This window comes from Phocoena sinus, chromosome 2 (genome assembly GCF_008692025.1).
Source record: "Phocoena sinus isolate mPhoSin1 chromosome 2, mPhoSin1.pri, whole genome shotgun sequence".
NCBI lineage: Eukaryota > Metazoa > Chordata > Mammalia > Artiodactyla > Phocoenidae > Phocoena > Phocoena sinus.
Genome location: NC_045764.1, coordinates 120,053,495 through 120,080,740, shown reverse-complemented (window position 1 = coordinate 120,080,740; position 27,246 = coordinate 120,053,495). Strand labels below are relative to the sequence as shown.

The 27,246-nt window shown below is 35.5% G+C and overlaps 1 protein-coding gene across 5 annotated transcripts in view; it reads right to left on the bottom strand.

The window, feature by feature from the left end:
* Positions 1–27,246, bottom strand: part of LRFN5 (leucine rich repeat and fibronectin type III domain containing 5) — a 265,485-nt gene that overhangs the window by 117,843 nt on the left and 120,396 nt on the right. The gene's annotated exons all lie outside the window — the stretch shown is intronic.

The window sequence follows — 27,246 nt, the reverse complement described above, 5'->3', positions numbered from 1 at the left end:
TACCTGGGGATTTTAACATATCTCTCTGTATTATTGATAAAATACAAAGAAAAATACAAAAACAGATTTAATCACATGATGAATAGATGAATCCAGTGAACACATATGATACATAACACCCAACAATTATAAAATATATAGTCATATCATGCACTCAGAGATCATTTAAAAATTTGACTATTTACTAGTTTATAAGGCAAAATCTTAACACACTTCAATCTGGAATCATAAAGACTACTATTCCTGACCAAAATGAATTATTCTTTAAATCAATCATAACTATTATAAAATAAGAAATACTCCTAATCAAGTTATAAAACATAATATAAATAAGGAAACATTTTGAACTGAATGTTGATAAAACTGCAATTAATATCAAGTATTGCAACTAAATCAGTACTTTAAAAAATTAGCCTACATCTATGTATCATTTAAGAACTAAGGCTGAAAGTTAATTAGCAAAAAAAAAAAAAAATCCATCTCAAGATACATCTCAACTAGTTAGGAAAAAATACATCAAAGTAAATTACAAGGAGTAGCAGGAAGAAAATAATAGTGATAAAAATTGAAATTAATTGATTAGAAAATAAATATACCAGAGAAAATGTCAACAAAATAAACAGGCCCTTAAAAGACACACAGTTCTGAAATAACTGGTAAAATTAAGAGAGAAAAAAAGATAAGAGGCACACATAACCAAGATCAGGAAAGAAAAAGGGAACACTACTACTAAAGATGCAGATATTAAAATTTAGCTTAAAGATATAAGTTCCTAGAAAAAAATACATCTCTCAAAACTAATTTGAATGGAAATGGAAAACCTGAATACTCCGATAATCACTAAAGAAGTGAAATTTGTAATCCCAAATCTTCTCACAGTGAGAATTCCAGGCTGATATATCATCACTGTTAAGTTCTACAAAGCTTTCAAAGAAGTAACTTCACCCTGAAATCAACACTTCTAGAAAATAGAAAAAGAGGGACTATTCCCCAAAGTATATAAAGCAGCTTAACCTTTGAGAATATGGGAAAAAATGATTATTGGATAACCTCAGTAATAAACACAGATTATTAATACATATTAAATATTTAAAGAAAAATATTAGCAAACCAGATTCAATAAAACATAAAAAAGGATAACATTTCATGGCCAATAGGTTTATCCCAGGAATGTAAATCTTCTTTAATATTATAAAAAAACACGTATGTTCACCTTAGTAGATGCAAAAAAGAAATAATAGATGATATACACTAATCATTAAGGCTAAAAATTAAGATTAGTAGCAAATTAAAACTAGAAAAAAACAGCACACATAATATTTATAGTGAAACATCTAATGTAGTCTTTTTTCAGATAAAGAACAAGGATGTCTTCCATTACTAATTTTATTTAAAATTCTACTGGAAATTTTTATATTAAAGTAAGGCAAGAAAAAGTTAATTAAATAAGAATTGTAAAAGACAAAACAAAGCTATCACTGTCCATAAATGGTAGTATAGTTGAGAGCAGAAAGTATACAGAATCTACAGATCTAATTGGATTCAAGTGAACAGCCCCCATCTTACCTGCCTCCTCTTAGCAAAAGTAAATCCTACACATGATCTCATCTACTGAGATTTCATCCATATACTCAAATTATTTTTACAATTTTTCATACCCAATATTTGGAAGATAACTTTTAAAATTCAGCAGTCAAATAAAAGGGCAATATTTAAGCACATAGAAAAAAAGTAAAAGATACAACTGCAAGACATGCAAAGTCATCAGAATATTTGATTTATCACTCATCAGACACAGACTTTAAAATAAATTTTATTAATATGAGCTAGAAATTAAGTTAACAAAATTTAGGATTTTGGAAGAAAACTAGAATTTATTAAAAACTTCAAACATAAATTCCAGAACCAAAATTTAAAATTCAATAGATGGGTTTAATAGGACACTACCCATTTTTAAAGAAAATCTATAAATTTGGAAAACTGTACTTAAAGAAAATATCTAGATTAAATATTAAGAGGAACAAGAATGGGGAATCCAGAAAAGAAAATTAAGAGATATATGGAACATGATGAACAGATATACCATACGTATAACTGGAGTCCCAGAAGAACTGACTTCCAGAACTCAGGGAAGAAGCACTACCCAAGGATATAATGAACAATATTCCTTAAAGCTGGTAGAAGGTATCAAGGGATTCAAGAAAACCTATAAACCCTAGCATAATAAATAAAAAGTATAACTCACTGTCTTAGTCTACTCAGGCTGTCATAGCAAGATACCAAAGATTACGTGGCTTAAAAAACAAAATTTTTTCCAGTTTTATTGAGAAATAATTGACGATTTTTCACCACATAACTTTAAGGCATACACTGTATTGACTTGATTTACATGTATTGTGAAATTACTATAATAGGTTCAGCTAACAACCATTATTGCATAAAGATACAATAAAAAGAAAATAAAGGAATAAAGAATAAAGGAAAAACTTTCTTTTGATAAGAACTCTTCAGATTTACTCTATTAACAACTTTCCTAGGTATCATACATCAGTGTTAGCTGTAGTCATCATGCTTTACATTACATCCCTAGTACTTACTTATAGATGAAATTTGTAACTTTTGGTCACTTTCCTTCAATGCCCCTCCCCCCACCCTCTGCCTCTGATAACCGTAAGTCCCATTGCTTTTTCTATAAGTCAGAAATTTATTTTCTCACTTCTAGAAGCTGGAAGTCCAAGATAACGGTGTCTGTGTGACCAGGTTCTGGTGAAAGCTCTCTTCCTGGCTTGCAGGGAGCCACCTCCTCAAACTGAGCAATCTTTCTGGTGCCTCTTCATACAAGGTCATGAATCCCATCATGAGGGCCCACCCACAGGACCTAATCTAACTCTAATTACTTCCCAAAGGACTCAACTCCAAATACCATCAAACTGGGGGTTAGGGTTTCAACATATGAATGGGGCGGGGGACACAGACATTTAGTCCGTAACATTTACTTAGTTGATTCGTAAAAATCTGATATGAAACAAACACAAGAAGAACATCTAAACAGGAATAAGTACATATTATATTCCTTTAAATCAAATAAATAAAAGGAACAATAGAAAACAATAAAATGAAATATGCACAAGCCTATAAAACTACACCCAGTAAATTTTGCTTCAAAAATTAAGATAAAAATAGAGCTTGCTGTTTCCAGCAATGATGAAGTAAACAGAACTGATATGTTCTCCCACCTTTTAAACAACTAGAAAAAATGTATAAAGATACAACATTTTTCATATATTGGACAGCAGGTAGCATAGAAATATAACTTTTTTTTTTTTTTTTGCGGTACACGGGCCTCTCACTGCTGTGGCCTCTCCCGTTGCGGAGCACAGGCTCCGGATGTGCAGGCTCAGGGGCCATGGCTCACGGGCCTAGCCCCTCCGCGGCATGTGGGATCCTCCCAGACCAGGGCACGAACCCATGTCTCCTGCATCGGCAGGCAGACTCTCAACCACTGCGCCACCAGGGAAGCCCAGAAATATAACTCTTGAAAGAAAAACTGCGATAAGGATATCCTTCAAATCACCTCAACTTTCTGCCTGGAGGCAGTTTCTAGGTTGTAACACAGGGAGGAGTGACCCAAACAGTCTTCCTGAGAGTGCGGAGACAGATCAGAGTTCAGGGAGGTCAAGGGTCTACAATATATATGCAGATACCAGAGAAGAGGGAGATACATAGGGAAAGCTCCAGAGATCTCCACAGAGATGCTCTTGAATGCACCAGTCAAAAAACATAAAATTGTGTGGCATCCAGTTGATAGTTACCAGAATTGTAAAAATAAGCAAGAAAATATGAACCCAAACCTGGAAAGCTCAATCAACAGAAAAAGATGCAGAAAAGAAAGTGATGATAAAAATAGCATACATTGGGACTTCCCAGGTGGTGCAGTGGTTAAGAATCCGCCTGTTAATGCAGGGGACACAGGTTTGATCCCTGGCCCGGGAAGATCTCACATGCTGCAGAGCAACTAAGCCTGTGCACCACAACTACGGAGCCTGTGCTCTAGAGCCCCGAGCCACAACTGCTGAGCCTATGCACTACAACTACTGAAGCCCATGCACCTAGAGCCCGTGCTTCACAACAAGAGAAGCCACCACAATGAGAAGCCCATGCACTGGAATGAAGTGTAGCCCCCACTCGCCACAACTAAAGAAAGCCCGCCAGCAGCAACAAAGACCCAATGCAGCCAAAGATAAATTAATAAATAAATTTTAAAAAAGCAGATACTGATGTTCAAACAGCTATAATAAAGATGTTCCATATGCTCAAAAAATTAGAGGAAAACATGACTAAGATGAGGAGAAAAATGGAAGATACACAAAACAGACCATAGGAAACCTCTAGATATGAAAAATGCAATATCAAAAATAAAAACATGCAAGATGATACTTATAGCAGATTAAACACTGCAGGAGAAATGTTTAGTGAATGTTAAAATACAACATTTTAAAACTACCCAAAATGAAGCACAGAGAGAAAAATGCTAACACAGAAACAATGAGATAAACAAAAACAAAAAAGAATAAAATATGCACAGAGCATCAGTGACCTGTGAGACTATCAAACACTCTAACATATGTATAGTTGGAAAAGCTGTCAAGTGAGAGATAAATTTGAAGAAACTATGGCTAACTTATTTCCAAAAATGATACAAAAAAATCATAAACTAACAGATGGAAGATACTCAACAAACACCAAGCAAAAGTAATCTAAAAATTTACACCAAGACAAAATTGAATCAATTTTCAGCAAAACAGGGATAAAAAGAAAAACTCCAAAACAGCTACAAATACATGCACATTACATACAGAAGAAGATAGGCAAGAATAAGCATATAACTTTCCAGAAATTGTAAAAAAGAAGACAGTGGAGAGACATCTTTAAAGTACTAAAATTAAAGAAAGTAAATTTAGAGTATGTAAAAATAACTTTAAAAATTAACAATCAAATACTATTGGAACAAACATAAGCTTAAAAATTCGTCACCTGCAGACTTGTACTAGCAGAAATGTTAAAGAAACTTCTTTAGAAAAAGGAAAATGGTACTAGATAGAATGAAGGTATATAAATGGTACCAGATAGAATGAAGGTATATAAATGGTAAATATGTAGGTAATATAATTTTTTTTTTTTTTTTTTTTTTTTTTGCGGTATGCGGGCCTCTCACTGTTGTGGCCTCTCCCATTGTGGAGCACAGGCTCTGGACGCGCAGGCTCAGCGGCCATGGCTCATGGGTCCAGCTGCTCCGCAGCATGTGGGATCTTCCTGGACCAGGGCATGAACCCGCGTCCCCTGCATCAGCAGGTGGACTCTCAACCACTGCGCCACCAGGGAAGCCCATATAAAAATATTTTTATCATTGTTTACCTCTTTAAAATATAATTGACCACTTAAGATAAAAATAATAACCATGTGTTGCAGAGTTTATTACATAGGTAACATGTTATATGTAAAATATATGTTAATGTTATACGTAAAATATGACAAAAATGAACCAAAGGATGGGAGTGGGAATATGGATATAAACCACTGTACAGTTCTTGCACTATATGTGATAAAGTGTAATATCATTTAAAGGCAAATTTTGATAAGTAAAATATTTATGTTTTAAAACCTAGAGAAACTGAAAAAAATAAAACAAAGAAGTACAACTATATAATTAAATAAGGAAAATAAAATAGAATCATAAGAATATTCCATTATTCTAAAAGGAGGCAGGAAGAGAGGTAAAAAATGAACCAAGCACATATGAGATAAATAGCAAAGAAGAAACAAAATGGAAAATAAAAACCCAACCATATCAATAATCACATGAGCTATAAATGACCTGAACACTGCAATTAAAAGGAAAATTATCAAACATTATAAAAACAAGACCCAACAATATTTCCCCTAAAAGAAAGCCACTTTAAATTTGAAAATGTAGGGGGCGGGGAGAGACCTTCAAGATGGCAGAGGAGTAAGACGTGGAGATTACCTTCCTCCCAACAAATACATCAAAAATACATCTACATGTTGAACAACTCCTACAGAACACCTACTGAATGCTGGCAGAATCCCTCAGACTTCCCAAAAGGCAAAAAAATACCCAAGTACCTGGGTAGGGCAAAACAAAAAAAAAAAAACAGAGACAAAAGAATAGGGACAGGACCAGCACCTCTAGGAGGGTGCTGTGAAAGGCGAAATGTTTCCACACACTAGGAAGTCCCCTCACTGGTGGAGACGAGGGGTGGGTGGAGGGGGAAGCTTCAGACCCACAGAGGAAAGCACAGCAACAGGAGTGCAGAGGGCAAAGCAGGGAGATTTCCACACAGAAGATAAGTGCTGACCAGAACTCATCAAACCAAGCGGCTTCTCTGCTAACCCACTGGGGTGGGTGGGGGCTGGGAGCTGAGGCTCGGGCTTCGGAGGTCAGATCCCAGGGAGGGGACTGAGGTTGGCTACGTAAACACAGCCTGAAGGGGGCTAGTGAGCCACAGCTAGCCGGGAGGGAGTCCGGGAAAAAGTTTGGACCTGCCTAAGAGGCAAGAGACCATTGTTTCAGGGTGCGCGAGAAGAGGGGATTCCTTCCGGTCTGCCACAGAAGGCAGAGCACCGCCTAAATGAGCTTTAGAGATAGGCACAAGCTGCGGCTATCAGCTCGGACCTCAGAGACAGGCATGAAACGCTAACACTGCTGCTGCCGCCACCAAGAAGCCTGTGTGCAAGCACAGGTCACTATCCACTACCACCTCCCGCCCCCCACCCTGGGAACCTGTGCAGCCCTCCACAGCCAGGGTCCCATGATCCAGGGACAATTTCCCTGGGAGAACACACAGCGCGCCTCAGGCTGTTGCAACGTCACGCCGGCCTCTACCACCACAGGGTCTCCCCGCATTCCAATTATAACTACCGGATCCCTCCCTCCCCCCAGCCCGAATGAGCAAGAGTCCCCTAATCAGCCGCTGCTTTAACCCCATCCTGTCTGGGTGGGAACAGATGCCTGAGGGCAACCTCCAGGCAGAGGTGGGGCCAAAACCAAAGCTGAACCCCAGGAGCTGTGTGAACAAAGGAGAGAAAGGGAAATTTCTCCGTGCAGCCTCAGGAGCAGTGGATTAAATCCCCATGATCAACTTCAATATACCCTGCATCTGAGGAATACCTGAATAGACAACGAATTTTCCTAAAATTGTGGACTTTGGGAGTAACTATAGACTTGGGGTTTCAGTCTGTGACTGATTTGTTTCTAATATTTATGTTTATCTTAGTTTAGTGTTTAGCATTTGTTAGCACTGGTGGATTTCTTTATTGGTTTGGTTGCTCTCTTTTTTTTATTCTTTTTATTCTTTTAATAATTTATTTTGGGCTTCCCTGGTGGCACAGTGGTTGAGAGTCCGCCTGCCAATGCAGGGGACACAGGTTCGTGCCCCGGTCCGGGAAGATCCCACATGCCACGGAACAGCTGGGCCCGTGAGCCGTGGCCACTGGTCCTGTGTGTCCGGAGCCTATGCTCCGCAACGGGAGAGGCCACAACAGTGAGAGGCCTGCATACCACAAAAAAAATTAATAATAATTTATTTTAATTTATATTTTAATTTATTATTATTACCATTATTATTTTTCTTTCTTTCTTTTTTACTCCCTTTACTTTTGAGTCGTGTGGCTGACAGGGTCTTGGTGCTCTGGGCTGGTGTCAGGCATGAGGTTCTAAGGTGGGAGAGCCAAGTTCAGGACACTGGACCACCAGAGATCTCTCACCCCTTGTAATATCAATCAGCAAGAGCTCTCCCAGAGATCTCCATCTCAATGCTGAGACCCAAATCCACCCAATGGCCAGCAAGCTCCAGTGCTGGATGCCCCATGCCAAACAACTAACAAAACAGGAACACAATCCCACCCATTAGCAGAGAGGCTGCCTAAAATCATACTAAGTTGACAGATACCCCAAAACATATGACCAGACATGGTCCTGCCCACCAGAAAGACAAGATCCAGCCCAATCCACCAGAACACAGGCACCAGTCCCCTCCACCAGGAAGCTTACACAAGCCACTGAACCAATCTCACCCAGACACCAAAAACAATGGGAAATATGAACCTACAGCCTGTGAAATGGAGACCCCAAGCACAGTAAGTTAAACAAAATGAGAAGACAGAGAAATACGCAGCAAATAAAGGAGCAAGGTAAAAACCCACCAGGCCAAACACACGAAGAGGAAATAGGCAGGCTACCTGAAAAAGAATTGAGAGTAAAGATGATCCAAAATTTTGGCAATAGAATGGAGAAAATACAAGAAACGTTTAACAAGGACCTAGAAGAACTAAAGAGCAAATAAACAATGATGAACAACACAATAAATGAAATTAAAAATTCTCTAGAAGGAATCAATAGCAGAGTAACTGAGGCAGAAGACTGGATAAGTGGCCTGGAAGATAAAATAGTGGAAATAACTACCACAGAGCAGAATAAAGAAAAAATAATGAAAAGAATTGAGGACAGTCTCAGAGATCTCGGGGACAACATTAAACACACCAACATTCAGATTATAGGGGTGCCAGAAGAAGAAGAGAAAAAGAAAAGGACTGAGAAAATATTTGAAAAGATTATAGTTGAAAACTTCCCCAATATGGGAAAGGAAATAGTCAATCAAGTCCAAAAAGCACAGAGAGTACGATACAGGATAAATCCAAGGAGAAACACTCCAAGACACATATTAATCAAACTATCAAAATTTAAATACACAGAAAAAATATTAAAAGCAGCAAGGGAAAAAACAACAAAAAACATACAAGGAAATCGCCATAAGGTTCACGGCTGATCTTTCAGGAGAAACTCTGCAAGTCAGAAGGGTGTGGCAACATATATTTAAAGTGATGAAAGGGAAATACCTACAGCAAAGATTACTCTACCCAGCAAGGATCTCATTCAGATTCGATGGAGAAATTAAAACCTTTACAGACAAGCAAAAGCTAAGAGAATTCATCACCACCAAACCAGCTTTACAACAAATGCTAAAGGAACTTCTCTAGGCAGGAAACACAAGAGAAGGAAAAGACCTACAATAACAAACCCAAAACAATTAAGAAAATGGGAATAGGAACATACATATTGATAATTACCTTAAACGTAACTGGTATGTAAGATTAAATGCTCCAACCAAAAGACACAGACAGTCTGAATGGATACAAAAACAAGACCCGTATATATACTGTTTACAAGAGACCCATTTAAGACCTAGGGACACATACAGACTGAAAGTGAGGGGATGGAAAAAGATATTCCATGCAAATGGAAATGGAAAGAAAGCTGGAGTAGCAATTCTCAAATCACACAAAATTAACTTTAAAATAAAGGTTATTACAAGAGACAAAGAAGGACTCTACATAATGATCAAGGGATCAATCCAAGAAGAAGATATAACAATTGTAAGTATTAATGTACCCAACATAGGAGCACCTCAATACATAAGGCAAATGCCAACAGCCACAGAAGGGGAAATCAACAGTAACACATTCATAGTAGGGGACTTTAACATCCCACTTTCACCAATGGACAGGTCATCCAAAATGAAAATAAATAAGGAAACACAAGCTTTAAATGACACATTAAACAAGATGGACTTAATTGATATTTATAGGACATTCCATTCAAAAAAGACAGAATACACTTTCTTCTCAAGTGCTCATGGAACATTCTCCAGGATAGATCACATCTTGGGGCACAAATCAAGCCTTGGTAAATTTAAGAAAATTGAAACCATATCAAGTATCTTTTCCAACCACAATGCTATGAAACTAGATATCAATTACAGGAAAAAAAAACTGTAAAAAATATAAACACATGGAGGCTAAATAATACGTTACTAAATAACCAAGAGACCACTGAAGAAATCAAAGAGGAAATCAAAAAACACCTAGAAACAAATGACAATGAAAATATGATGACCAAACCCTATGGGATGCAGCAAAAGCCATTTTAAGAGGGAATTTTATAGAAATAATACCCTACATCAAAAAACAAGAAAAATCTCAAATAAACAATCTACCCTTACACCTAAAGCAATTAGAGGAAGAAGAACAAAAAACCCAAAGTTAGCAGAAGGAAAGAAATCATAAAGGTCTGATCAGAAAATAATGAAGAAGAAATGAAGGAAACAAGAGCAAAGATCAATAAAACTAAAAGCTGGTTCTTTGAGAAGATAAACAAAATTGATAAACCATTAGCCTGACTCACCAAGTAAAAAAGGGAGAAGACTCAAATCAACAGAATTAGAAATGAAAAAGGAGAAGTAACAACTGACACTGCAGAAATACAAAGGATCATGAGAGATTAATACAAGCAATTATGCCAATAACATGGACAACCTGGAAGAAATGGACAAATTCTTAGAGAAGCACAACCTTCTGAGACTGAGCCAGGAAGAAATAGAAAATATAAACAGACCAATCATAAGCACTGAAATTGAAACTGTGATTAAAAATCTTGCAAGAAACAAAAGCCCAGAACCAGACTGCTTCACAGGTAGATTCTATCAAACATTTAGAGAAGAGCTAACACCTATCCTTCTCAAACTCTTCCACAATATAGCAGAGGGAAGAACACTCCCAAATTCATTCTATGAGGCCACCATCACCCTGATACCAAAACCAAACAAAGATGTCACAAAAAAAGAAAACTACAGGGCAATATCACTGATGAACATAGAGGCAAAAGTCCTCAACAAAATACTACCAAGCAGAATCCAACAGCACATTAAAAGGATCATACACCATGATCAAGTGGGGTTTATCCCAGGAATGCAAGGATTCTTCAATATATGCAAATCAATCAATGTGATAAAACATATTAACCAATTGAAGGATAAAAACCATATGATCATCTCAATAGATGCAGAAATAGCTTTTGACAAAATTCAACATTCATTAATTGTAAAAACTCTCCAGAAAGTGGGCATAGAGGGAACCTTCCTCAACATAATAAAGGCCATATATGACAAACCCACAGCCAACATCATTCTCATTGATGAAAAACTGAAATCATTTCCACTAAGATCAGGAAGAAGACAAGGATGCCCACTCTCACCACTATTATTCAACATAGTTTTGGAAGTTTTAGCCACAGCAATCAGAGAAGAAAAAGAAATAAAAGGCATCCAAATTGGAAAAGCAGTGAAACTGTCACTGTTTGCAGATGACATACTATACATGGAGAATCCTAAAGATGCTACCAGAAAACTAGAGCTAATCAATGAATTTGGTAAAGTTGCAGGATACAAAATTAATGCACAGAAATCTCTTGCATTCCTATACACTAATGATGAAAAATCTGAAAGAGAAATTAAGGAAACGTTCCCATTTACCAGTGCAAAAAAAAGAATAAAATACCTAGGAATAAACCTACCTAAGGACACAAAAGAGCTGTATGCAAAAAACTATAAGACACTGTGGAAAGAAATTAAAGATGACACAAACAGATGGAGAGATATACCATGTCTTGGATTGGAAGAATCAACATTTTGAAAATGACTATAGTACCCAAAGCAATCTACAGATTCAATGCAATCCCTACCAACTACCAATGGCATTTTTCATAGAACTAGAAGAAAACATTTTACAATTTGTATGGAAACACAAAAGACCCCAAATAGCCATAGGAATCTTGAGAAAGAAAAACGGAGCTGAAGGAATCAGGCTCCCTGACTTCAGACTATATTACAAAGCTACAGCTACGTTAATCAAGGTAGTATGGTACTGGCACAAAAACAGAAATATAGATCAGTGGAACAGGATAGAAAGCCCAGAGATAAACCCATATACATATGGTCACTTTATTTTGATAAAGGAGGCAAGAATATATAATGGGGAAAAGACAGCTTCTTCAATAAGTGGTGCTGGGAATACTGGACAGCTACATATAAAAGAATGAAATTAGAACACTTTCTAACACCATACACAAAGATAAACTCAAAACGGATTAGAGACCTAAATGTAAGGCCAGACACTATAAAACCCTTAGAGGAAAACATAGGCAGGACACTCTATGACATAAATAACAGCAATATCCTTTTTGACCCACCTCTTAGAGAAATGAAAATAAAAACGAAAATAAACAAATGAGACCTAATGAAACTTCAAAGCTTTTGCACAGCAAAGGAAACCATAAACAAGACTAAAAGACAACCCTCAAAATGGGAGAAAATATTTGCAAATGAAGTAACTGACAAAGGATTAATATCCAAAATATACAAGCAGCTCATGCAGCTCAGTATCAAAAAAACAAACAACCCAATCCAAAAATGGGCAGAAGACCTAAATAGACATTTCTCCAAAGAAGATATACAGACTGCCAACAAACACATGAAAGAATGCTCAACATCACTAATCATTAGAGAAATGAAAATCAAAACTACAATGAGGTATCACCTCACACCGGTCAGAATGGCCATCATCAAAAAATCTACAAACAATAAATGCTGGAGAGGGTGTGGAGAAAAGGGAACCCTTCTGCACTGTTTGTGGGAATGTAAATTGATACAGCCACTATGGAGAACAGTATGGAGGTTCCTTAAAAAACTAAAAATAGAACTACCATACTTCCCAGCAATCCCACTTCTGGGCATATACCCTGAGAAAACCATAATTCAAAAAAAGCATGTACCACAATGTTTGTTGCAGCACTGTTTACAATAGCCAGGACATGGAAGCAGCCTAAGTGTCCATCGACAGATGAATGGATAAAGAAGATGTGGCACATATATACAATGGCATATTACTTGGCCATAAAAAGAAACGAAGTTGCGTTATTTGTAGTGAGGTGGATGGACCTAGAGTCTGTCATACAGAGTGAAATAAGTTAGAAAGAGAAAAACAAATACCGTATGCTAACACATATATATGGAGTCTGAAAAAAATAATGGTTCTGATGTACCCAGGGCCAGGAGAGGAATAAAGATGTAGATATAGAGAATGGACTTGAGGACACAGGGAGGGGGAAGGGTAAGCTGGGATGAAGTGAGAGAGTAGCACTGACATATATACACTACCAGATGTAAAACAGATAGCTAGTGGGAAGCAGCTGCATAGCACAGGGAGCTCAGCTCGGTGCTTTGTGACCACCTAGAGAGGTGGGATAGGGATGGTGGGAGGCAGTCGCAAGAGAGAGGGGATATGGGGACATATGTATACATATGGCTGATTCACTTTGTTATACAGCAGAAACTAACACAACATTGTAAAGCAATTATACTCCAGTAAAGGTGTTAAAAATCTTTTTGAAAATGCAAATGGCGATATTACACGTTCTCCATAAAAAGAGCTTACCGTTTAAAGAAAAGATTTTTATCAAAGATAAGTCCTGTCTCTGCGCCTGTGAGAAGTGATTCTTAACCACTTGAGCCATATTTAGCTTTCTGACTCACCTATTGCTGCGGGTGGGGTGGGGTGGTGGTGGGCAGCTGTGACACCAAAGAAACACTTGTGAAAGTCAGCCATGAGTCACAGCTCACCTGAAGACAGATTTAATCATAAGATTATACAACACTTTTCTTTCTCCTCTTGTTAGCACCACAACAGAGGTCTAGTATAATAAAATTGGATTACAGCTGAAGTAGCTGTAAGACACAGACTTTTTCTGATGAGGAGTACTAAGAGAAGCCTGTAGTTAGGGGAGACAAAAACAAATACTCCAAAAGAATCTGAAGCCTCTGGCACCCATAGCTACAGCGAATACTAAACAAATTCATCTCTAGCCAGATGAATATAATTCCTCACATTAATGTCCCACTTATTTCAGGTCCTATTATGCAATGCAACGTATCTGATGTTTAATAAAAACTTACAAGATATTGCAAAAGGTAGAAAAAACACAGACTGAAGAAACAAAGCAGGCATGCGAACAAGACTCAGATATAACTCATATATTGTAGTTATCAGAGAGAGAATTTAAAATAACTATATTGACCTAATCAAACTTCTAAGCTCTTGCACAGCAAAGGCAACCATAAACAAAGTGAAAAGACAACTTATGGACTGAGAGAAAATATTTGCAAATAATGCGATCGACAAAGGCTTAATTTCCAAAATATACAAACAGCTCCTACAATTCAATAAGAAAACAACAAACAACCCAATCAAAAAATGGGCAGAAGACCTAAACAGACATTTCTCCAAAGAAGGCATACAGATGGCCAACAAACACATGAAAAGATGTTCATCATCGCTAATTATAGAAGAAATGCAAATCAAAACTACAATGAGGTATCACCTCATATCAGTTAGAATGGCCATCAGTAAAAAGGCTGCAAATAACAAATGCTTAACAGAGTCTGGAGAAAAGGGAACTCTCCTACACTATTGGTGGGAACGTAAATTGGTGTAGCCACTATGAAAAACAGTATGGAGGGTCCTCGAGAAACTAAAACAGAGTCACCATATGATCCAGCAATCCCACTTCTAGGCATATACCCAGATAAAACTCTAATTCCAAAAGATACCTGCACCACTGTGTTCATAGCAGCACTATTTATAAATAGCAGCACAAAATAATGCCATTTACAGCAACATGAATGGACCTAGAGATTATTATACTAAGTGAAGTTAAGTCAGAAAGAGAAAGAACTAATACCATTTGATATCACTTATATGTGGAATCTAAAATATGACACAAATGAACATATCTACAAAACAAAAACAAACTCACAGATATAGAGAACAGACTTGTGGTTGCCAAGGGGGAGGGCTGGGGAGGGAAGGACTGGGAGTTTGAGATTAGCAGATGCAAACTATTCTATATAGGATGGATAAACAACAAGGTCCTACTGTATAGCACAGGGAAGTATATTCAATATCTTGCTTTAAACCATAATGGAAAAAAGTATGAAAAAGAATATATATGTATAATTGAGTCACTTTTCTGTATAGCAGAAATTAACACAAGATTGTAAATCAACTATACTTCAATAAAAAAATAAAATAACTATGTTTAATTTGTTAACAGTTGCAAAGGAAAAGGTAGACAACATGCAAGAACAGATGAATAAGTAAGTAGAGAGTTGACAACTCTAAGAAAGAATCAAAAAAGAAATGATAGAAATAAAAAACAATATAACAGCAAAAAATGCCCTTAGCAGACTCATGAGTAGACTGAACGCAGTCAAGGAGAGAAACAGTAAGCTTCAAGGTATGTCAATAGAAATGTCCCAGACTGAACTACAAGTAAAAAAAGAATGAAAAAAAGAAAAGAAACAGAATATCCAAGAACTGTAGGAAAATTTCAAAGGATGAAACACACACAACTGTAAAATCCAAGGAGAAAAAAGAGATAATGGAGCAGGAAAAATATTTGAAATAATCCTGGCCAAGACATCTCTAAAATTAAAGACAAACACCAAACTACAGGTCCAGGAAGCTAAGAAAACTCCACACAGAACAAATACCAAAAAAATCTACACTTAGGCATATCATATTCACACTGCAGTAAACTGACTTAAGGTTTGATGAGCTCCATTATCATGATCCATTAAAATCTAAAACTGACTACCACAACAGAAACTGCATAACGTTCATTATCAGGAAAATGATGAAAAGGAAAATTGTGCTTCCCTAGTTTGTAAAAGTGCATGTACCTTAAATTGGTAATTACCATAAAATTACTTAGTGCAAACATCATACACTATGACAAAACATGAAAAACAGTACTCTTAAAGGAGAGAAAATATAAGAACAGCCATGATCACCATTTGCACTCACTGGTATAAGAGATCCTAACCTGTTCAATTAGATAATGGAAATATAAGTGAAATTTTAATAATGTTATTTTACAGGTATTATCAATAAACTTATATAATTTCAAGAACTACAAACTACTAAAGCCAGTAAGAATTCAGCAAAGTTGCTTAGAAAATATAATGATTAAAAAGCAACATTACTATACAGACACAATCAGCTGAAAATGTAACATTTTAAAAGTCCATTTGCAAAAGCACAAAATCTTGTAAAGAAATAAAAGAGAAATGCAAGACATATAAGGAGAAATGTATACAACCTTATTATAGGACCTTTAAAAGGTGATTGATAGATTATATATATTTATATATATATATTTAATATATATATTAAAAAAATTGAAAAAATATTTCTTCCCAAAGTAAAATAAAATTAGAGTAAATGTGACTCCAGTAAAATTTACATGATTTTTCATCAGACTTCTCTATGTCCAAAATTGAAACAGAAGGATGAAGAATAAAGAGCCAACATTGGCCAAGGCAAGTGTGAAGAAGGAATGGAAGGAGTGGATTCATTCATCCTACAATCCATCAAGACGTAAGTAGAATAATTAGATTACAGCATGGTATTTGTGCAAGGATGATGAATAAAACAATAAAATAAAATAGAAAATCAAGAAATATATCTATGCATATATGAAAGCTCTGTGAATGGCAGAGTTAGAGTTTCAATTCAATAGGGAAAGGATAAATTATTCAATAAAAAACAATATCAGGACAGTTGGTTACCAGCATGGAAAAAATAAAATAGAACTCCAAATATAATATAATTTCCACACTATCTAAAAAATGTAAAGATACTTTTAAAATATTAAAAGAATACATAGAAAAATATCTGTTTCTTCAATAGCAGAGAACAATAGCTTAAACAATGCAAAAAACCCACAAAGCACACACACATATATCAAACCAAAAGAAACAATTGATAATTTTACCACATTAAAATGAAAACATTCTATCTGGGTAAGGAGTTCCTGAGATAATCCCTTTTCTAGAGCTTGGGGTCCTTTGTGCATATCTCTCTTCGTAAAAATGATTTACTTCCTTTGGTTACTGCACCGTCCCTTAAAATTAAAGACTGAAACTATTAAATATTTTAAAAAGCTGATGAAACTTGATGACATTAAAGTATGTTGAATTAAGGCATGCATACTATGTGTGAAATGTTAAATGTGTCAGTAGCACTTATATTTAAAAACTACCTCTGGGTTACTAGTGTAGGTAAGCCCCAGAATTCTCATAGACCTACACTAAATAAGATCCAGGAATATTCTCAGCTGATACCATAAAAGAGGGTGCTTAATGGCCATCTCTACAGTACAGTCTGAGGCAACATAATCTCATCCAGTTCGCCAATATTTTACTGGTAGATCCTCTGATGGAAGTGCTATTTCCCTTGAGGATGGGAAACGGTCAAGCTTCCTTGGGCATCTGAAAGCTGCAGGAACAATTTCACAACTCTCACTCTCCTTTGACTTTAGTGTATGCAAACCACTCCTGAACGTTAATAAACATTAGCTATATACCTCCCTCTTAAGCCCTGCTGAGTGTCAAGGTTCAGACGCAGACATTGAAGCATGTCTGTTTATGACTCATACCTTGTGAGGTTGTGTCTGATTTAGGAAGGAAAAATCTTATTCCCGCCTCAACCCCTGAACCTAGAATATTAGTCCTTAATGAATACAGTGTAACATTATGAAAGTGAAAACACTAGCCATAGATTATGGGCAATATGTATGTGACCCAAAAAATCCATGAACGACTATAATGCAAAATATATTTTTAAAAACTACTACAATCTGGTAAGAAAGCACACCCTAATATAAAGATTAGCAAAGGGTTTCACCAAAAAGAAACTCCGAAAGGCCAATAAACTCTTGCACAAATTTTCAATGTTACTAATATATCAAATAATTTCAAGTTAATATAAGAATGAGAAAGCAACCCGTATCAAATATGGCAATTCCAAAGTAATAGACACAGTAATATTTCATAATATCTAAGGAATTTATTTAAAACCTGAAACATGGAAGAAAGTTCAACAATGAAACTACTGAAATGTTTATACTGGGTTTTTTTTTATTAAGACATTACTTTTTAAGAGCAGTTTAAGGTTCACAGCAAAACTGAGGAAAAGATAGAGATTTTTCATATACTTACTATTCCCTGCCTCCACACATGTATAGACTCTCCTATTACTAATATCCTCAACTAGAGTGGGACATTTGCTACAACTGATTAACATAAAATTGACACATCATAATCACTCCAAACCCATAATCTACATTACCATTCACTCTTGGTGTTTTACATTCTCTGGGTTTGGACAAATGTATAATGACATGTATCCATCATTATGGCATCAGACAGAGTATTTTCACTGCCCTAAAAATCCTCTGTGCTCTGTCTATGTACCTCCTACCCCCAAACACATAGCAACCACTGATCTTTTTACTGTTTTCATAGTTCTGTTTCCAGAATATCATATAGTTGGAATCATGCAGTAGGTAGCCTTTTCAGATTGGCTTCTTTCTTTAGTAATAGGCATCCGTCAATTAGGAATAAAACTACTATACAAATCCATGTGCAGTTTATTTTTGTGGACATAAGTTTTTAACTCTTTTCAGTAAATAGAAAAGGAGCATGACTGCTGGATCATATGGTAAGAGTATGTTTAGTTTTGTAAGGAACAGGCGAACTGTCTTCCAAAGTGGCTGTACCATCTTGCATTCCCACTAGCAGTGAATGAGAGTTCCTGTTGCTCCACATCCTTGCCAGCTTTGGTGTTGTCAGTGTTCCAGATTTTGGGCTTTCTAATAGGTGTGAAGTAGCAACTCACTGTTGTTTTAATTTGCATTTTCCTTATGACATATGATGTAGAACATTTTTTCACCATCTGTATATCTCCTTTGGTGAGGTACCTGTTAAGGTCTTTGGCTCATTTCCTAAACATGTTGTGTTTTCATTGTTGAGTTTTAAGAGTTCATTGTGTATTTTGGACAACAGTCCTTTATCAGATGTATCTTTTGAAAATATTTTCTCCCAGTCTGTAGCTGGTGCTCTCATTCTCTTGACTTTGTCTTTCAAAGAGAAGTTTTTTTTTTATTTTTATTTTTAAAGAAGCCCAGCTTATCAATTATTTCATTTGTGGATTGTTTCTTAGGTGTTGTATATAAGAAGGCATCGCCATACCTAGTGTTATCTAGGTTTTCTCCTATATTACCTTCTAGGATTTATAGTATTGTATATTACATTTAGGTCTCTGATCCATTTTGAGTTAACTTTTGTGAAGGTTGTAAGGTCTGTGTCTAGATTCTTTTTTTTGCTTGTGTATGTCCAGTTGTTCCATCACCATTTGTTGAAGAGGCTGTCTGCTCCATTGTATTGCCTTTGCTCCTTTGTCAAAGATCAGTTGACTATACTTATGGGGGTCTATTTCTGGGCTCTCTATTCTGTTTGCCTGTCCACTGACCTATTTGCCTATTCTTTCACTAATACTACACTTTCTTGATCACTGAAGCTTTACAGTAAAACTTGAAATTTTTCAAGGTATCATCAGTCCTCCAACTTTGTTCTTCTTCAATATTATGTTGGTTATTCTAGGTTTTTTGCCTCTCCACATAAATGTTAGAATCAGTTTATGAATATCCACAAAATAACTTGTTGGGATTTTGATTGGGATTGCATTGAATCTATAGATCAAGTTGGCAAGTAATGGCATCCTGACAATATTGAGTCCTCTCCTCCATGAACATGGAATATCTACTTTTTTAGTTGTATGTTTATACTGTTTTTATGTTTTACTTGCATGAGATCCTTTTATATGCTCTGGAATTTACAATTTTTGAATCACTTAAATTATTAAATTACATAGTTGCTTTTGTGATACAAGATAACTTGTATAAATTTCATCAAATATTATGAGGTTTATTCTTGTTTTCAATTTTTTAGTAAACTTCTATTTATTCAGAATGATTATGAAATGCTGGTTAATTTACATTCTAGTGAAGTGAAAATTCCTATACGTCCTAAGCAAAGATTACTAATTTGCAAGGAATTGCAGCATATCAAAACACATCAAATACGAAAAAGAGAAATAAGATATAAATCTCTATAACTAACCATTCCTCATAAAGATTTCTGGTGCCTTGGAATTGTCATTCTTATTATTTTTAATGTATCTGATCTGTGTATTTTTAAAGTAAATCCCTTATATTTGCTACTTCTCATACGAGTATCTTGCATAAAAGTGCATTGCAAAATGTATAAATAAGTGGTCTTTTGGTTTATTTGGAGTAGGTAGACTACAGTTACTGTTTTCTTAATATCTAGACATTTCTGAAGGTAACTCAAGAAATAGCCTGTGAAACAAAAGCATAAAAAATAACTATTTGAGAAAAACACCTGCCTGAGTCTAGAGCACAGACTTGATAATTTCTGAGGTTTGAAATATATGAGAACAAAATATTACCTGTCACATGGGTATCATGTGGCAAAAATAATGATAAGGATACTAACAAGACTGGGTAAGGATAAGTTCGACTTAATGATTGCTAGATTCTTACTTGACATTTTCTTAAATATCTTCCTTATTTATCATTACTTTTCATAATGGAACAGTATAGATCTCTTTTCATAAATATCCTTGCACAACTGCATGAGGAGTCATATATATGGATTTTCTCCCCAAGTACTAGAAATCAGGAATACCACTGTGAAACTACCAATAAAATGTAGCAGAGCATTGCTGAAGAGGTTTAAAGAATCTCTCTATACCTTTAATAAAAGTTCCTTGTATGTTAGGATGAATAGAGGACAAATCCAAGAAGTGATTCAGATGTTGGATGTCTGCCAGGCTCACTATTATGTCACTCACTCCTGGATACCAGTTTCCAGACTGAGGATATTTACATATAACTGCATCAATAAAATCCATGAATGACATAGGTCTGCTCATTATCACTGTAATTGTTATATATAGAGTCATCCTTTAATTAAACCTGATCTAAAATTTTGAGATTCTACCATTTCATTTCAAGACGCATATAAGAAATATTGAAAAGTGCTTCAAAATATAACCCTGATAAAATGAAAACATTTTATTAAATTACATATAAAATGTTTTGTCAGAATTTCCTTTCCAGTCCTCTCCTTTGAGTAGAGAATTCTTATTACAGAAAAGTGTATCTTTCTGTCTCTTTAAAAATAATGAATGCATGTTTTCAATTGTGGATTATTTCTGTGTTAGAATCATTATTGTGGTAGGTATTGAAATAATCTAAAAGGTACTCATTTGCCTGTAACAGAACTCTATCTTCAAGACATAAAAAAGTAAGCAGGTATTAAAAGGTAATTTGTTTTCCAGATATTAAACAGTATGTTAAGGCTTCAGGATTTAGCATAGTAATCCATATTTGCATGCAAGTGATCAAAAAGAAAGCCAGATTCTTATTATGGATTTAGAATTGCCCGACATTGAGAAGAATAGACAGCTTAAAACAAAAGTTGCTTTTACCTCAGCAACAGAGCTTTCGCCTCAGTTGCCAAATCTTATGTGCCTGATCTTTTACCATATAAATACACAGAAAATGTGTTTTATGTCAAGTTAGTTATACCTTTAACATTCCTAATAGTCCATTAATTAATTAAACAAATGAGATCAAGCTACCATCCTGCAAGGTCACAGTCATCATCCATCCAGCTTTATATATGTAACCAGGGGTGATGGAAGAGGTTATCATAAACATCACCTCCTGCTTGTCTGCATCCCCAATGGTGTGCTTTATTTATCCCCTCTAGGTGATAAAATATCTTTAGCACCACTGATGCTCTTAAACATTCTAGGTACCAAATACTTTTGTGTCAAAACCATATTATCTAAGTTAAGTGTATTATCTAAGTTAGCAGTTTTCAAAATCAAGTCTCTAGGTTTTCTTATATTATTAATGTTTTCAGCTGGTAATGATATGTCTCTGAAGTCCCTGAGTTTTACACATCCTTCCATGTAGTTCTAAGCATACATTTCACTATTTCCTCCCTTCATATTATGTCATTAGCAATATTAAGTTACTGTTTATGACCAATATAGCATACACATTTTCTCACAGTCTGTGAGTTTCTTCCCATGGTAAATCATGAATTTTTTGCTAAAAGAAGTCTTTGTACTGCCAATTTTTTCCTTTTCTGTAAAGTCTCCCACACACTGTTGAATATTGATGGAGAGATGCCTCGGTTTACCCAGAGAATTCCAAATCTGACATATGTTAAAATACCCTAGTGCAGAGCACAGTGCTATAAGGGAGGTGAACTGCATAGTCAGTGGAACAGGGTGCTCATCACAATAAACTGGGTAAGGTTGGGTCCATACAAATTGGATTTTTTCCAATGGGTTTCATAGCCAATGCTTTGCAATTAAGACTGTTGCCGTGCATCTAATGTCAGTTGCCAGGAGTACTCTCCACATGACATCAGTTTCTTCTGGTCCTAAATGTAAAGTAATCATTATCTCCTAAAGCAAAGCATTTATTCAGACCTTTTCCCAGGACTCCTCACAGTAAGAGCTGTAGTGTTAGCAACTCACAGGGCCAACACTAACAGTAGGCAGAGAGTGCAGAGGCTTTTCTAAATCAAATATTGCCAGCTAAGACATTTTAAATTTTGGTGTCAGTACTTAAGGGCTTTGGGGAGAACTTGCATCATCTCTCTAGCTTCTGGAATTTTTACCTAAATGAGACAACACATCAGCACATTAACAATAGTCCAAGGTTGAAACCTATCTCTGAAGCCCAGACAAAATCTACTTCTGGTAAGAATTACATTGGCATAATCTCAGATGCAAGTAAACTCTTTTTACACTGAACATGACTATGTGTAGCTTTTCATCACTATTTATCTTTTGCTAGTTCTTTCTGCATTGTAATACTCTTACCTCTCCTACTGATTTATAATTATTTTTAGACAAAAATTTCAGTCGGATTCATTTGTACCTGCTTCATAACAGCAAGGACAGGGTCTTGATCCATCACTTATTAAAAAACAAGACACTGAAGAATGATGCTGAGGCTAAAACGGGGAGAGGGTGACAGGATAAGGGCACTGAAAATCCAGACACCTGCTGTGAATGGTGAGCATGCAGTAAGTTGGGGTCAATCTCTGACAAAAAAAATGCAAAAACAAATGAAGAGATCTAATAGTTGATACTTAAAAATTTTGTTCCAGTTGATGTCCTTGGAATCTTTCTTTTCTAAAATAAAAGCAAAAGAATGCTCATGTTTTACATGATAGAGAGAAGCTTCCTGTATTTTACCAACCAATATCTTGGATTTAACACTCATATTTAAACATTTGAACATTCATATTTAACACTTACCATTATTAGTATAGAAGTAAAATAAATTTATGCCACTACTTGCAATGCTATCAGTTCTAGAAATAAAGAAGTCTGGCTCTTGTCAGGTGAATCAGAGTTTCAGGAACTTTATAATAAATGTCATAACAGTTGTAAGGAAAACTGTCTCAATAAGTCACTAAAGAAAGGCAAACAACAAAATAACAATAACAAAAAACCCAAGTTGGCAGAAAGGCAAAATTTAAGTACTAAGTTTCCAGTAACAGTTCCTGTCTGTTATAATTTTCTCTCCCTGATACTCCAGTGATTTTTTTTTTTCGGATCTCAGGGATTTTTCTCTCTTAAAACACACACACACACACACACACACACACACACACACACATACACACACGGGGCAGTGGGGGATTGGGGGGGAACTCTATGCCTGTGTTCACAGTGCCTAAAGGAAAAGAAGGGGTCACAATGTTGAGCAAAACGGACATGGATTGTGACCTTCTAGTGCTTTCCATCTGGAAGGGATATCAGTATTAGTCAGACAACTGTACAAAGAGACATAACATGTTAATGAATTACAGTTATATGGTGCTATGAGGCCATATAGTTGGGTTGGCCAAAAAGTTCATTTGGGTTTTTCCATAAGATGTTACAGAAAAACCTAAACGAACTTTTTGGCCAACCCAATAATAAAAGGATGATCTTATCAGGGGGAGCAACAAAAGCTTCCTTCAAGAAGCAACTACTGTGTTGATATACCAGGCAAAAAGGAGATGGGAGTGGTGATCTGCTTAGGGAGAAGCAGCCATGTACAAAGACCTCGTTGGAGGTCACATGACAGGAAAGAGGAACTGAAAGGCCTCTGCATCTAGAATGCAGGGAAAGATGAGTTGGAGGGATTTAAAAAAGTGCTAACCTATGGGAGTGTGGTAAGCCAGGAAAAGAAACTTGTTGAATGTTCTAAGGGGAATGGTCTTCGGAGAGGTGTGTCATCTCAATTTTGTATTTTTTAAAGCTCTCTATGGAGAGCAGACAGAATAGATGCATCAGTGGGCATAAGCAGATAATTCAGGAGGCCTCTGGAGTAGTCCAGGGGAGAAATTATGGTAGTTGGGACCAGAGTACTGATGGTCCCAAATGAAGACAAGTGGATGAATTCAAGAATAAATTTTGGTAGGGAAATATGACCAGATTAGGTGACCAAATTGTGGAATAAAGGAGAGGGGTGAAAAGAGGATTCATAGTTTTTCTGGTACATGATGATGTCATTTACTGAGCTCAAATCCATCAAAAGAGTGTATTTGTAGAGATGGCCAAGAGCTTAGTTTGCAACATGTTAGATTAAGGCACTTAGGTGATTAGGTGTATCAATTTGGAATTAACTGGCACTAAGTACGTAAGTGAGAGTCATTAGCAAGTTTGCTTTCTTTGAGAAATTTTTTATTCTCCCTTCTTTTAAAATGAGCACTGCATGATATAACGTTTACTCTCTGCTCTACCTGTCAGGATTATTGAACCTAATTCATGTAACCACTTTAGCATATTACTTTGTCCTATCAATAACACTAATTCTCTATCTATGTTTTTGTGGCTCAAGAATCTGGAATGGTTTCAAGTATATACATATATACCTAAAGATATTAAGCATAAAATAAAACTGGTTGAGAGCATATTCAAATTTTTAAAGCTACCTCATAGAAATAATATAATAATCAAATAATCAAATAAATTAATGTTTATTAAAAAGGACTAGAAAGTGTCAAATGATTATAAGTTGGTCATTATTATGATGAGGGGCTAAGCCACTGTCAATAAATGTTATCAGAGTTGATAACTTACAAGTCTTAAGTGTAGGGGAATTTTTTTCAGAATAAGTGTTTTAAATATTATATATTTAATGTCATTAAGGATACCTTAATATTTAGAAGGCATACTAGCCTTGTAGAGTTATTATCATTGCTGTTATGTGTATAGTAAACAATCTTTAGATAAATATATACATACCTATATATTTACACAGGCATGCACATTTCCTATTCAGATATTACTGTTTTTCCTTTAAATTTATCTGTGCTTTAGCTAAACAAGAACAGCAGAAACAGACAGAAGTACTACTTACTGGCCAAGACTAATTGAAGATGCCACAATGAGAAAAATAACCATCATAGCAACCACCACCATCTCAACTGTCCTGTACTAATAACAAACAGGCATTCCATTCCCACATTATTTTATTACTTCTCCATTCATATTTTTTGCTTCCACTAAGAAAGTTCCCAGTACCCCATTTAGTTTTTTAAAGGGATTTTAATGGACGTGCTATGAATTTTCAATGAGCTATCTGAAATTTGAGGAACCTAATTAGGAATGTATTTACTTTCTCTTTTTTAAACGTGATTAATTCCATGCAAGACTTTCAGCTTAATGTTACTCCAAAGAAAAAAATTAATAGGGAAAAGGAGGCTCTACTTTTACAGACTAATGGACTGGTAATTTAAAAAATTGAATTAAGCATTAACTCAGAAGTGTCCTTGTCAATATATAAATTATTTCTGTTTAGCCTTCTATTGCCAGGTTAATTAACTAAATCCTCTGGCCTTGATTATAGCTATTAGCAAATGAAAATGTAGTTGAATTCACAAAGTCTTGTGATTTACACTAGGGAATCTATGTCAGTAAATATATCTCCTTGGCTAACAGCTTTCATAAAGTCAGATGTTTATTTAGATAAAGAAAAATAATGTTTCCCTTATCTGTGGAAAACAAAAAATCGTTAATTATCTAATTAATTGTTTGGGCAGATAAACTCTCTGGGATTTCTTGTGATGTTGCCTTTAAGAAATAAACCCAATACATTCCACATCTTCAGCCTGAAATCACCTCAGGCTCAGAGATGATCCTCAATTTCTTTAAGAAAAGTAAAAGGTGGAAAATTTAGAATGTCTTCCTCAAGTTGTTTTATTTAATAAAAAGCTCAAGGACAAAAGCCATGAAAGCAATTCTTAAGAGAAATGAATAAATCATGTACAAAAGGAGCACAAAGTAATAAAATATACATAGAAAAGACCTACACTAAAATAATGATTTGTAATCTATCTTCTGTATATTCAGACTCATCATTTTATGCTACAGTTATAGTTATAATGAATTAACCTCAATATAACCTAATATATCCTTTTGTTTATGTCTTAAAAGTAGTCCTTCTATATTACTTTGAGTACACTAGCAACGATATACTGGCTGCCTGTTTTAAATCTTATACAACGTAGCACCCTGATTCATAAATTCTTAACAACAGTCTCTATATTCCCTTAAGGACACAGACCTGTTTGTGCTGGCATTTTAAGCTGCAATATATTGCAAAATAAAACTAAGCTTATTAAGTATCTCCTACCCATTCCCTTCAAGGAAATTTTAATTGCCAAGCACCCAATTACTGAGAGACAATCTAGGCTATATCAAACTTCTGCTCCCTATACAAATGCACGCAAAATCATTTTCTGTGTGGTCACTTTGTGATACAAATACACCCTTAACAGCAGCAAGGGATGCTTATATCAAGTGTTTGGGAGAAGAAGGAAAAAAATAAACATGTCAAATTTAAACCAAATAAACTAGAAAAATGGCAAAATTATAGAATCTTATACATGGACCAGGAAAGTCTAAACTTTTCCAAATAAATTGTCTTTATTTTTTAAATCCTGAGAATATAGTCATGTAATTGATGTGTTTACCTGATTTATCCAGTAATTAGAAAGCCAAAAGATAAACATGTAGCTGGGAATTTGGTTTTGGGTAGTACACGATACATTATGTTATATAATTTGTAATCTGTCCCTCTTTTTCATTTTATTATCATACATGTGATTTCCCTTTTCCTTAGTTTTTCCATATGCATATTTATAGGCTGCCATAACTCTCCTTCAATGACACAGAGAACATATCATTCAGTAAATCAACCAATCAAGAAAAGTGCTATTTCTAGCACCAGTCGCTTACCCTCCATGTAGCACTAGAAATCACAGGCCTGGAAAGAGTACTTGATTTTTAAGAATCAAAAAACTAGGGATTTTATTCCATCTTCATAACTCA